The sequence below is a fragment of the Bos taurus genome, chromosome 12, assembly GCF_002263795.3.
Source record: "Bos taurus isolate L1 Dominette 01449 registration number 42190680 breed Hereford chromosome 12, ARS-UCD2.0, whole genome shotgun sequence".
Classification (NCBI taxonomy): domain Eukaryota; kingdom Metazoa; phylum Chordata; class Mammalia; order Artiodactyla; family Bovidae; genus Bos; species Bos taurus.
This window is the reverse complement of record NC_037339.1, coordinates 19584683-19599789: the sequence shown is the minus strand read 5'-3', so window position 1 is coordinate 19599789 and position 15107 is coordinate 19584683. Positions and strand designations below refer to the sequence as shown.

At 38.2% G+C, this 15107-nt stretch overlaps 1 long non-coding RNA gene across 1 annotated transcript; it reads right to left on the bottom strand.

Moving 5' to 3' along the window:
* Positions 1 to 6839: 6839 nt before the first annotated feature.
* On the bottom strand, positions 6840 to 14903 carry LOC132346703 (uncharacterized). Its single transcript, XR_009496618.1, has 4 exons — positions 13722 to 14903; positions 13305 to 13410; positions 12869 to 13009; positions 6840 to 7980 (listed from the first exon to the last, which is right to left on the bottom strand). It is a non-coding gene; the product is annotated as an uncharacterized lncRNA (long non-coding RNA).
* Between the last annotated feature and the right edge of the window lie 204 nt (positions 14904 to 15107).

Sequence of the window (15107 nt, the reverse complement as noted above, 5' to 3'; positions counted from 1 at the left end):
AATATTGTCAAATCTCTTAAGTTGTGTCTAAATGATAAAATAAATTTTTAAAAATAGAAAAATTCAATTCAGTAAAAGTATCATCCTAGCAGTTTGGTTAAAAATAGCACACTGAGTTATTTTGGCTAATGTGATTTTACTTAAATTCTTATGGTAATATGTGTAGTATTTACTACTGTCATGGCAATGCAATTTAGGGATTATTAATAAGCTTAGAAAAACTCTTCCACAGTTTTAAATGAGATAGCCACTCCAAGATTTCAAGCAAGCCTACAAATCTAAAATTCTAATAAGTTTATTAACAAGAACTACATGGAACGCTTCTTTGGAGACACACACATATTTCTGTATTTCAAAAATTTTAAGAAAGAAGCAGTTTTAATGAACACACAGAAATTATATTGCAGAGGAAAAAATAGTATTTGAGGCAAAGAAAGAGAGAAGAAAGGAAGGAAAGAAAAAAAGAAGTTACAAGGGTCCCTCACACTTCATAGACTTTTCCCTTATTCACTCAGAATTCTTTGAAGGGGGCTAATGTATATTTTTGCCTGTGACAAGGCAGCATTCTTTACCTCCTTCCACTCCTGGCCCAATCACTACTTCCCACCAAGTAATAATTAGATACCAAGAAAATCAAGCCTGTGGCAGTGTGAACACTGGCTCAGCATCCGCTAAAACAGTTGAAGGCAAGAGCTAACCTGGCACTCTTCCATACCTTGTCAGACTGAGGTCCAGCTGGCTTGGTGTAGGGACCAGCAAGGGGCAGATCATCTGGTTGATTCTCCAGGGCCCTAGGCAAAACTCCACCTCTTTAAACCATTCCTCCCACACCAGTTTCTGACTTATTTGCAAACATCTCCAGAAAGAGATTTCACGGTAATCCATTCCAATGCTTAGCAAACCTCACTTTAGGGAAATGCTTCCCTGTGTTCAACCTAGCTCCCCTCTGCTGAAGTTAGAGACCTTTTCCTTTTGTTCTCCTCTTAGCAGCAAAGAGAACAGCTGGTCACCAGTTTCCATACAATAACCCTTCATATGCCCGAAAAGTTTTATTAAGCCACCCACAAGTTTTTCTCTTCTAAGCAAAAATAATCCTGGCTCCTTTAACCCTCATATAGTCCTATTTTGTCAAACTTTTGATTAATTTCTTCTTTCATCTGTATTCTCTTCCTTCTATAACTTATACAATAAATTCCTAGAAAACAGAAAGTGAAATCTGATAACATATACATACTGTGTGTGCTGTGCTTAGTCGCTCAGTCGTGTCTGACTCTTTGCAACCCCATGGACTGTAGCCCACCAGGCTCCTCTGTCCATGGGGATTCTCCAGGCAAGAACACTGGAGTGGGTTGCCATTTCCTTCTTCAATGCATGAAAGTGAAAAGTGAAAGTGAAGTCGCTCAGTCGTGTCCTACTCTTAGCGACCCCATGGACTGCAGCCTACCAGGCTCCTCCGTCCATGGGGTTTTCCAGGCAAGAGTACTGGAGTGGGGTGCCATTGCCTTCTCCAGAGTTACACACTACTATATATAAAAGATTGAAGACAGAAGGAGAAGGGGGCAACAGAGGATGAGATGGTTGGATGGCATCATCGACTCAATGGACATGAGTTTAAGCAAATTCCAGGAGATAATAAAGGACAGGGAAGCCTGGTGTGCCACAGTCCATGTGGTCACAAAGAGTCACACACGACTGAATGACTGAACAGCAACAAATATATAAAAGTTAATTAATAAGAACCTACTGTATAACCCAAGGAATTCTATTCAGTGCTCTATCTATAATGATCTCTATGGGAAAAGAATCTAAAAAAGAATTGAGATATATATATATATGTGTGTGTATATATATATATGTATGTGTATATATATGTATGTATAACTGATTCACTTTGCTGCACAGCAAAAACTAACACAACATTGTAAATAAATAGTACTTCAACAAAAAAGTAATTAAAAAGTAAATAAGAAATAAAAATGAAATCTGAAAAGTTGAGTCCATTAAAGTGGACTGAGGAGTGAGTTTGAGGATTGTAAAACAAGGTGTGGGGATGGTCAGAAGGGGTGACAGACAGAAAACTGGAGAAAGATACTGAAATGTAATTCCTAAAGCCAAGATAGTCTTAGAAATGTCTTAGTCATTCTAAATTTTCCACCAATATTTTTTAAATAAACATATAAATGTTCCACAATTGCTTATAGAGTCACTGCACTTTCAAGACTAGCATTGGATAACTTTTCATTCATGTTGCAAGTTTTGTGAATGTCAGTCTTGGCCAACACTTGGAAAACATGCTGTCTGAGGCACCCTTCCACACCATGCTAGACTGCAATTAAACAGCTAGATAATATCGGCTGTCCAAAAGAATGCCAATCTCCAGTAACTCATCAGCTAGTAAATGCTGAATGCAAATGTTAAATCACACACTGAAATGCATGGTTTGACTCTATCCCAATCTTTCATCAAGACAGATAGCATGATTGATGCCTGACATGATCATTCCTTGTCCTAAGGTGGTCGATGTGCCTTGCAATTTTGATCTAAATCCCAGATGGCAGAAAATGTGAAACTGTTTCTTAGAGCACCCTGGGTGTGTCTCAGAGAACGTGCCATACTTAGTACCCCGAGAGTTCTCTTTACAAGTCTTTTTCTCAATTTTTATTAAATAAGAATACAGTAAATGCATTCAAGTATACAAAGTTAACCTTTTTATTCTTGATTATGACAGGATACTTAAAAAAAGAAAAGCAGTTTTTGAAAAATTGAAAATGAAACCTGCCTTACTTTGTGGCCTCAATAAAGTGAAATAAGGAGCTTCCCTGATGGCTCAGTGGTAGAGTCTGCCTGCCAGTGCAGGGGACATGGGTTTGAGCCCTGATCCAGGAAGATCCCACATGCCGTGGAGCAATTAAATCTGTGCACCACAACCACTGAGCCTGTGCTCTAGAGCCTGGGAGCCACAACTATGGAGCCCACGCACTGCAACTACTGGAGCCTGTGTGCCTCGAGCCCCGTCCTCAGCAATAAGAAAACCCACTGCAATGAGAAGCTCACTCACTGCAGCTAGAGAGTAGCCCCCGCTCTCCACAACTAGAGAAAAGCCCTCTCAGCAACAAAGACCCAGAATAGCCAGAAATAAAAATAAATAAAATTATTAAAAAAAAATAAAGTGAAATACAGATTATGTACACTTTGTCAAGATGCTGCTTCTATCATGCCAGTTTTGACAAAGTGTGGTGTTCTGCACGTTCTTGTTTCTCAAATATCACATTTCTGCCTCAGAACTGTTTTTTTCTTAAGGTGTAATTTTTCCCAAAATAAACGTGGTTCCATTTGTATTCCCCAACTGTAAATCCAATTCTGTTCTCAAGAATCAGTAAGGCAGGGCACTTTAATAGTTGTATGCACACTCCTGCATCCATCAGTGAATTGTGTATGTGAAAGTGTTTTTGGAATGTGTCTTTAATTTACCATACTGTTGTGTGGACACGTTGGTCGGTCACTGGTTGAGAAGGTATTGAGCTACTCCTCAAAAACAAATTGTTGCCATCTGTAAAATAAGTGACTAAAGATATTAGTTCAACAATGAAATTCAGGAATTCAAAATCTTTGAGGCAGAGATACTTTTAATATGCAAATTTGGCTTTTTCCCCCCTCCCCGCTTCCAATCTCAGCATGCTGAAGAAGGATCAAACAGCAATAACTGCAAAGATGAGTTCATACCTCCCTCGGGGAAGCCAGCGGTGAAGTTCTCAAGAGGCCAGCGCATCTGCAAGGCATGCAGAGCCCAGGGGTGCCAGAAGTAGGGTGGGCTCCTTCAACGTGTGCCTTCCGGTCAGACCCCCCTGACTCCCACCGCTGTGAGTTTAAGGGAGTAGCACAGGAGCTGACACATAGTCAGAGTCAAGAAATCTGCACATGTATACCTGTGATGGATTCATTTTGATATTTGGCAAAACTAATACAATTATGTAAAGTTTAAAAATAAAATAAAATTAAAAAAAAAAAAGAAATCTTTGCTGAATAAATGAATGAAAAAATAAAGTCACAGATTCTAAGCTATATCTCACTGGTACCAATATTTTACTATAGTGGAGAAACTCAGGCAAAGAAGAAGAAAAGGCCTGTCTGTATGGGCAAAACTGAACTTGGTGGTTAGGGGTTTTCTTTTCCCACTTGTATTTTGACCACCGAAATTAGTGAAGATACCATGGAGTGTTAGGACCCTAAACTGAATTGCTCATTCACATGTTATTTATTAGCTGCCTATCCTGTTATGGGGGCTTCCCTGGTAGCTCAGCTGGTAAAGAATCCGCCTGCAATGCAGGAGACCCAGGTTCAATTCGCGGGTTGGAAGATCCCCTGGAGAAGGGATAGGCTACCCACTCCAGTCTTCTTGGGCTTCACTGGTGGCTCAGACAGTAAAGAAACCACCTGCGATGCGGGAGACCTGGATTCGATCCCTGGGTTGGGAAGATCCCCTGGAGAAGGGAACAGCTACCCACTCCAGTATTCTTGACTGAAGAATCCCCATGGACAGAGGTGCCTGGCAGGCACAGTGCATTGGGTGGAAAACAGTTGTACACAACTGAGCAACTAAGCACAGCACAGCGCAGCACGTCCTGTCATGAGCTACGTTACCTGTCCAGAGTTATGCGGGTTATTTAATTCCTCCAGGGCCAGGAGTCAAACACAAGTATCCTGGCTTAGGGTTGAACCTGCTCCCCATTACACCACGACCTCAATTCCTTTGTGACTAGTTACTGCATTCCATTGTCATAAACAGAACCCCCATGGAAGAGTGCTATATTAAAATGTTGGCTGTGTTTCAAAACATTGCCCATTTGGGAGCTCTCTTTTCTAGGAAAAAGGCATAGCAATAACTCCAGTGTATCTCCAGTCACAAAATCTAAAGACCAGGAAAATATTCAACTAAAATGTAATGCATTTTTTTAAAGACTGAATGAAATTGTGGTTTGCAACTAATGGTTACAGCTTGCTAAAACTTAAGTGCTAACGTGTGTTGTTTAATGCAAATAAAATATGGTTACCTTTACTGTTAATATTTTTAAAAGGCTTTGGATCTTGGTAATTTTTAACTCCAATGTATTTAAATTGCTATTCATTACACCGGCTCTCCATTGGTCCCCTGGCCCTCCAACAATGACCCTTCCTCTAGGATAAAGTGCCCTGTCCTCCAGTCTTGGACTCTCTTTCCCTTCTACTGACAAAGATTTTTAGAAGCTCAATCAAACCAGAATCTAGTTCTAAAATATGAATGACAATGTCCTTTAACAGGTTTCATTTCCAAAGGACTTTATATTTTAATAGAAGAGGAAACCTAAGCCAGCCAATTTCAAAATTTAAAAGAAGAAATATATAAATTATTAATCTATGAGTCCTTCATACTAAATAAAAATAGAAATATAGCATAGTAAAACTTAAAATTCCCAAGCGTCTTTTACAAAGTCTCAACAGAAGAATCAAAGATGATCAAGACACCAGAGATTTTGAATTGCTTTTTTTTTTCCTATACTTTTTGTTAACTGACACTTTTTATTTTATTTGGCTGCACCACAAGGCATACGGGATCTTAGTACCCCGACCAGGGATCGAACCAGCATCCCCTGCATTGGAAGCACAGTCTCAACAGCTGGACCGCCAGGGACGTCCCTTTTTTTCTTTTACTTTGAAAAGAATGTCCTGAACTAAAATTGAGGTAAAAAATGGCATAGTGATGATGAAATATTTGCTTTAAATTTTGACAGGTTCTGAATTGGAAATGGACAAAGCTTCTCATATATGGTTTTCAGGAATATAAACCAAAATGATCTTTCTGTAGGAAAACTGTCAACAAGTGCCAAAAATCACAGGGCCTTCCTGGTGGCTCAGACATTAAAGACTCTGCCTGCAATGTGGGAGACCCAGGTTCAATCCCTGGGTTGGGAAGATTCCCTGGAGAAGGGAATGGAACCCACTCCAATACTCTTGCCTAAAGAATCCCATGATTAGAGGAGCCTGGCAAGCTACAGTCCATGCGGTGGCAAAGAGTCAGATACACTGAGTGACTAACACAAATCAAAATGACCTTTCTGTAGGAAAACTGTCAATAAGTACCAAAAATCACATTTGACCCAGTCATTTTACATCTAGGAATTCATTCTAGGGAAATAATCAAAGATGACCCCAAAATTTGGGTATAAGATATTTATGCAACACTTTTAAAAGCAAGATAAAATAATTTAAAATCAACCACAATGTCCATCAATAGGAGACTGATTAAATAAAATTGGTCAACCCCATGGATGGAATCACTGTGAAGTCACTGTGGTAGGGTAATTCTGGCTATACATACTCTAGAAAATATCCACCCCGTTGACCATTTTGAAATGTATAGAAATACTGAATCACTATGTTGCATACAGGAATTAGCATAGTGTTGGAGATCAATTATATTCCAAAAACAAACAAACTCACAGAAAAAAAGAGACCAGATTTGTGGTTACCAGAGGCGAGCATAAGGGGAAGAGAGCCTGGATGAAAGTGATCCAAGGGCACAAACCCTAGTCATAAATATACACTAGGATGTAGTATACAACATGATAATTAACACTGCTTATGTTACATACAAAAGTGATTAATAGAGTAAATCCTGAGAGTTCTCATATCTCAAGGAAATCTTTCCTATTCCTTTACTTTTGCATCTATATGAGATGATAGCTATGCACTAAACTTACTGTGAAGATCATTTCACAATGCATGTAAGTCAAATCATTATGCTGTATACCTTAAACTTTTACAGTGCTGTGTGTCAATTATACTTCAATAAAGCTGGAAGAAAAAAATAAAGAAACCATGCACCCATGATGCTGCCAGAAAACTCACAAAGTGTAAAGTGGCTTGAGTGAAATGACCTTATTCAGAAAAAACTCACATACACATACATTTATATACTTACATTTTTTAATGACCATAAGAATATACCCCAAGCTTTAAATAGAGTTACCTCCAGGGAATATGATGGAGACAAAGTGAGACGGCAGTGTGTGAAGAGAGTTTAATTTTCTGCTTTATGAAACTAGTTATTGCTTAAATCTTTATATCTGGCAAATATCTGTTTTATAGTTCAAACATGAAAATAAACAGATTTCAAAAATTATGTTTCAGAATAAGGACATGGGAAGCAACTCACAATGTTTTCTCAAGTGAAAAAAACACAAAACAGCATAACCAATGTAAAAATACTTTATAAACTTTGTAAAAATAAATCATATATGGCATAGAATGTAAGAGAAATAAAAAGAGCCGAAGGAATGAAAATATATCAAAATATTATTGGTTAGTTCTGAGTAGTGATATTAAGATTCTTTTTTTTTATTTTTCTGAATTTCATAAATGTTCTGCAATGAACACAGCATAACAGAAAAAAGTAAATGTTATTCTTAATACATTAAAATTTTTTTCAAACTGTCAGTTCAATAAGTTAATGGTATTTGCTTTTCTAATGCTAAGATGTATACACTCTGCCAACACTGACACTCACTTTAAAAGCTAAAGCAGTGCTATTCTGAAGCTTGAGATGTCAAATTTCTACAGATAAGCATCCTTGTAGCTCACTACAATGTGCTTGTTCTAATAAAGACATAAAATATTAGACAAAAGAAGTGACCTTACGTGGCTGACCGACATGCAGCTAGCGTAGCTGAGGTCCAAAGAGTTAAAGTGGTTTTCCAAAAGCTCAAATCTTTTTGTTTAATGGAAGGACTGAGACGAGAATTGATTCTCCCAGTCCAGTGTTTTTCCATGACATGAGACTGCTATGTTTTTGGATGAGAATCACTAAAACCACAACAAAAATAGCACTTTAAGAAATATACAGCAAAAGGGCAAATGTGTACGTAGTTTCAGGGAGAACTGTTAAATCCAGCAAAACTCCACGTTCCATTCTCAAAATGCCATTGGCCTTTCTGAGAATTCTATCTAGGAAAAAAAAAAAAAAAAAGATTAGATCGGACCTAGAAGAATACTTAAAGGAAACTTGATTTTTATTTTAATAGTAACACAAGTCAAAGCTTAAATGAAAACATCTGGTTTCACTTTCTTTACTGATTATGATAGCTAGAGATTCTGAGACATCAAGCATGACTCTGTCATTTATTTGATATGCAAATAAAGTTCTTGGCTTGAGTGTAAATCTCATACTTTCAGTTGTGCCCCTTGTAGCTAATTATTTTTTATATCCCCCCTTGGGTCCAAAAAAGTTAGAGGTAGAGTTAGTCATTAAGAAATGCATCCTTCCCACAAAATGCCTACAGGCACTATTCCCCCCTACCAAAAAAAAAGTAGACTTTAATTAATTAGAATCCAGATCACTGGGATAACTGCCAATTCTACTTTTTTCCCACCCTTCCACAAAGGTTGTGACCCAGATCTCAGGAGGAAAGGCCAAATTTGGGGGCAGAGGGTAGAGACAGGGAAGAGGCAACCACATGCCAGAGGCATCAGATTATACCACAGCGAGGAAACAAGTCACTCGTTAGGAGCCGAGTACCGTGCTAAATGAGGGTCAAAGATTACCAGGTTCAGATGAGAAACTTGGGGTTGTTCCCAAAGGGATCAGACCCCCGGAACTGTTCTCACACTGCCTGGCTCTCACCAAACACCCTCTACACATACACACACAAGAGAACAAACAAAAACATCCAAAACTATCAGCCCTCTCATTAACCAGATAGGTTTGGGCACTTTCACCCGGCTAGTGAAAACCTTGCTTTGGTTCTGTGTATCACAACACAAAATGAGTAATTCTGGATCTCAGTGATGAACTACTACTTTTGGGACTTGTTGCAACACATCCTCATACTTCGAGAGCCTTAGGCCTATCTTTTTCTCCTAGTTGGGATCTGTGCCTATATTCACTGACAGTCACAGGGTACAAGAGTATGACTGTGCATTCATTCACATCAGGCAACATGACATTTCAGAAAATGGGGGCCTAGAAGGGCCCTCTTCCTCAGTTTCTATTTCACCAGACCTAGATATAAAATGGATAATTCCATCTGAACCAGAAAGAGACACTGAGAAGAAAACCCAGATAATAGAGTACAAATACCTTTCCATAGTCAGTCACAGTCTCACTTCACAATACTCCTCAATTTAGTGTAAAGGAGGAAATGGCCAAAATATTCCTTTATTTATTTAAGCAAACAGATACTAAAACAATGGGGGGAAAGAAATGACCCACAAATCACAATTATTATTTAACTTTTAAAAAATAAACTAACCAGTTCATGTAGCTAGAATTTTAAAAAATATGTCCTTCAACCTCCTTTTATGAGATAAGGGCAAATGAATAGTATTTCAACTGGCAACAGGATATTATAATAGGCAACTGCCAGCTTATACCAACTAAATTTGTATGTATTAAGCCCAGTCCCCACATTTCCATGTCTGATGCTGCACAATAGCAACTGTTGCTTATAACCCATTGAAATTCACAGTAATAACTGTGATGTGCTAAAATGGCTACTAAATAAATCAACTAGATTAAATCCTATTAGTATCATCATGCTGCTTGAGAGAACCCATATTTTTTCTCAGATTTTAATTGATCATAAACTGGCAAGCCACATACGATAACAAAGTCCTATTAGTTTAAAATAGCCCCGTCCTGAACATTTAAAACCACACTGACTTAACCTACTACGAATATGACAAGTAAAACAGAAAAGAGACCAAACCACACTGACAAACCAGGAAGCTCTATTCACTGCACTGTCTCATCATCTAATATTACACGCTGAAATATTTAAGAATGTCCCGACTTTTACATCTGTCCAGATCTCATATCCGTAAATAGACATAAACTATTTTCCAAGTGCAGAAATCAAGCTAGTTTCCTTTATTCTAGCTTCCTGAGAATTCTGACCACTACTCCCCACCTCCCTCGACTACTCATACATTTTCACCACTTGAGACATTGCAGGGTGAGGGAAAGAGAAAGAAAGAGAAGTCTCATGACTTCTGAAATTGGAAAGAGGAATTAAGTTCTAAAAAGGAGAAAGAGAGTGGCAGTTTTGCTTAATTCAAGGATTGAGTAGAATATTGTTGTTTAATTATTTTTCAAAAGATACACTCCAGTGTAACAGATAACTGAAATAATTACTTTTTTATTTCAATGACAGTACTTTTCATTTCTAAGATTTATAATCAATTCTATTTTGTATTTACCTATTTTTTTTCATTTTTGTCTGGTGTCGATTAATAATTTGTTGGTGTTTAAAAATGGGGAAAACAAGATACACTCTTTTTGGCCATCTCTTTATTTGATTTATAAGAAATGAAACTGTAATGTAATGAAACTTGACCACACAAAAATCACTTTGCTTCACATACCTGACAACATCCTACCCCCCTTACCCCCCAAATCATAGCTCGAGTGATAGAACCTCCTTTGTACTCCTAAGTATGAAGCAAACTAAATGTTAAAATGAAGAGTCTAACACGGTGGAACTGGGAAAAACACAAAGTGGAAATCTATCCCGCTTGCAAAACTAAGTAAAGTATATGTTAAGGAAATGGGTAATTCAGGGAACCAGAGTATTTAAATAAATTCCCAGATGTTTGTGCTACTGTCTGAACATTTTAAAAAGGAAAGAGCTTTTCATGACTTCACGACTCCTCTCATTCTGAAGATGATTTCAAAGGCCCCAGCATTCAGCAGAGAAAGTCTGTTCTCAGAGCCGTCAGGTTCCTGCTGCGTCTCGGGAACCACGAAGTTTCCAAGAACCCACAGAGAAAGCTCAGGCCTGAAAAATGTCTAATTTTGACCTCCCAATCCCCAGGTCTGTGTTTATATAATTCACGATTAAGGTGGATTTATGAAGCTCAGATAAAGTCACATTTCATATTTCCCCAATCGATATTTCAAAACAAAACAGTACTTTTAACATTACCTGCATGGACAGGACAGTCATAAATCCTCACACCTTCCCCTGCACCTCACATGCCTCCACTGGGAAGCTTTAACTACCTCTGGCATGCCAATGGATGTGGTTAAAAATCAAGCAGAAAACGCCCAAGTGTGCACACTCAGCTACATGATGTTCACTGTCTAAGACTGAAAAAATTTTTTCTCAAACAATTTTCACCCAATTGAGCTTGCCTTTCTTGCCTGTAAATTGCAATACTGCCAAGTTACAAGTTAAAGGTTCTGCCAATTTTTCAGTTTTGCAAGCAAAAAAAAGAAAGTCAGTGTACTTTCCCTAAATGGGTAATGTGTGTATATTGAGTTAACACTTGGTTATAGCAGTATACCACAACTACATATGGAAATCTTGTTCAAATTTTCCAAAATAACACACACACACACACCACTTTTGTGTACAGATCATTAAAAAAAAGTCAAACCCAGACTGAACTGAGAGGACTGGGAAAGATATTGTTTGTAAGCTGTAAGTGATAATATCCACTGCCATCATTGATGCAATTTAGGCAGAACAATTTACCACCCTCCTAGAGCTTTATTCTAATGTGACTCATATCACACATGTGGTCAAATGACTAGTTTCAACCTCCACACAAACAAATTTAACTTCTAGAGAAGTCCCCAAAGCAAATTCACAGCCAAAGACAGACTCAGTTCAGAAGTGGTGGTGGTCATGGTGGAAGAAGTTCTTCTGGGGTAATGTCCCATTTAAGCCCAAGCATGAAGCTCTGAAATCAAGATGAAAACACTCAGAACACCCTGCAGGCATGAGGCAGCAGCCAGAGCCAGGTAATCAGCCTTCCTCAGACAATGCTGCATTTTAAGAAAAAGCAAAATATTGAGATAGATTTTTAACTGTAAATATCTGAAAAATATCTATACTACATCCAGAGCTTTAATACCCTCCCTTTCTTCCCAAAGTTAGGAGAGTGGTGTGCTCACTATCAAATAACCAGTACAGACCATAAATAGCCAGACTGTCATTATAGGGTGAGTAGCAAGAACTTGCATCCATTGTCAGCAGGAGTCCAACCATTCCGGGGGGTCAAAAGCCTTATAAAATATGCATTCCTTAAATACTGAGACACAGACACACAAAGATTAAAGGATACTCAGTGTCACGCTCTTCAGACTAGTGAAAAAATGGAAAGCAATCCAAATGTTCAACAATAAGAAATTAGTTTGATAAAATGTGATACTTTCTTCCATAGATTATAATGTAGAAATTTTAAAATGATGTTATAGAAGAATACTTAATGACATAGGAAAATATTCATGTACATTATTTAATGATAAAAGCAAGTTTAAGATACATTAGGATGTGATCCTAATTTAAGAAAAAAGACTACTGTATAGGGCTTCCCTGGTGGCTCAGTGGTAAAGGGTCAGCTGCCAATGGAGGAGACATGGGTTTGAATCCTGGTCCAAGAAGACCCCACATGCTGTGGAGCGGTCAAGTCCGTGCGTCACAACTACTAAACCTGTTCTCTAGAGCCCATGAGCCCCAAGTACTGAGCCCATGGGCCCCAACTACTGCAACCCAGGCACCCTAGAGCCCCTGCTCAGCAACAAGAGAAGCCACTGCAATGAGAAGACTGTGCACCACAACTAGAGAAAAGCCCACACAGCAACAAAGACCCAGCAGGGTCAAAAATAAATTAATTTAAAAAAATGTTTAAAGACTACTGTATAAAGATACGCTTAGAATGATAGATACCAATAATAGCATTATCTCTGGGTAATGACAGGAAAAAGTGATTTTTTATTTCCTTCTTTGTGCTTTACTGTATTTTCCAAACTTTTTACAGTGAAAATATATTATTTTCATCATCAGATAAAAAACAAATTTTATTTTTAAACTTAATCACGTGAGATTCTTACAGAGAAACGGTCTCCTTTTCCTTTCTGTCCTGCTACTGCCACCGTTGTATACAAAGCAGCCTGCATTCGGCCAGGTTTCCTGACTTCACCTGGTTCTTTTCATGACTAAGTCAAGTGGGAACAGTCCTAGAGGAAATTAGACTGTAAAAACCAAATGCTTCATAAATTCATGTTCAAAGAAGGCAAGCGGGACCATTACGTGGCCAAAAGAATTTTGCAGATGAAAATGAGCCACTACATGGATTATTTACTTTAGTCTTTACTGATTAAAAAAAAAAAAAATTAGCAAGATTTGCATTTCTCAATTACATTTTGAAACAGAAATGATGACATTTTACTCATTTATTCACTCAGTCATTGTCTTAGTCCATTTGGGACTGACACAGCAGCATACCAAATGCTGGGTAATTATAAACACAAGAAATGTATTTCTCACTGTTTTGGAGACTGGGAAGTTCAAGGTCTTGGTGCCAGCAGAGTCAGTGTCTGGTGTAGGTCAGCTTTTTGGCTCATAGACAGAAGTCTTTTGACTGTAGCCTTGCCTGATGGAAGGAGCAAGGAAACTCTCTGGGGTCTCTTTTACAAGGGTACTAACCCCATTCATGAGGGCTCCACCCTCATAATATCATCTCCTAAAGACCCCATCTCCAAAATACCCATACATTGGTGTGGGGTTAGGTTTCAACAGAGGAATATGACAGAGAGGATACATTTAGTCCATAGGAGTCATCAAACACTGTGCACTTATGTGCCCACACAGTGCCAGGGCTTGGAACACAAGCCCAGTCCTTGGCTTATGTCCCTCACAAGCTGCTGAATTCACAGCTGCACTTGCGGTTTTCAGAGAACCCACCTCTTCCTCACCCATCCTTTTCTTCAACCACAGCAGTTCTTTATACGTCAGCCTCCCATTACAGTTTCATTGGAATAAAAAGATTCCTTGACCTAAAAAAAAATAAAAGAGCATTTGGAACTCTCTACTCTTATTTAATCAACTAGATGGAGTTGAGTGGCATCCACTCACAAATTTTAAATGAACTCACGGGTAAAACTATCAGCCAAAATGTTCCCCAATATAATGTGTTATAATTGTATGTCATCATCATCATCTGTTTTGAAAATTTCCTGTCAAACTTTCCTATGCTTTAGCACACTGAATTCCCTAAGTGGGTTTGAATTCTTAACTTTTGATGGTAAGGTATAACCACATCCCAGTTAGGCACTGGGGGACTATTTTCCTTTAGGGCACTTTGACTGTAATCAAGTGGTCTAGTTATTTTCTCCAAATTCTGGTCTAGAACTAGAATAAGAGCTATTGGAGAATTTGTTTAAAATGAAGCGTCAGGCCCCACTTCCAGAAAATCTGGTTCTACAAAAGTGAGTGGGATTTTATGTTTTTAATGAGCCATTTCAGTATTCTTGCCTAGAGAATTCCATGGACAGAGGAGCCTGGTGGGCTACAGTGCATGGAGTCACAGAGTAGCACATGACTGAGCAACTAACACTTTCACTTTCACTTTTCAATTAGCGGCCCAGGTGTCTTCTAGATTGACAAACACTTTGGGGAGACAAAGGTTCTAGCCTTGGTGAGGGAGGTGCAGAATATTGTTAGATCTCAAGAGACCTTGGGCCTCTCTTCTAGCACATTTTCATAATCTACTGCTTATATATTCTCTCTCACCCACTAGATTTGAAGCCCCTTTCTGAAAAGTAACTTGCCGCAGTTTCTGTGTCTACAGGCTCAAGGCAATTGTCTATGTCCAATAAATGTTTGGCATTACAGTAATTAATAAAACAAAGAACAGCAATAATTCATCAGATTCTGATCCTATTAGGCTAGAAGCTTTTTTTTCCCATCAATAGACTATTAATAATAAACTTGCTATTAGAGTTTCTATTTTTCTCTTGTGAGAGTCAATTAAGCTTAACAATTAGGATTAGCTTTAAGAAAAAAAAAAAAATTCTTACAGTGCTTTTGAGTTTTAAGAGTACTCCATGAAGTAAACAGGATAAGAATAGTTATCCAGCTGTTTTAGTTGAGGACACAGGCCAAGGAGGGATAAAATGACTAGCAAGTACTCACAATTTTTAGTATTTGCACAGTCAAAAATGCAGTGTGTTTTAGTGAAAATACATACTCTTCATTGCTGTGTTTGAACTGGAGCTCTGCCATTCACTAGCTGTGTAATCCTGAACAAATTATTTAAATTTTCTGAGCCTCTATTTTTTGTGCAGATAC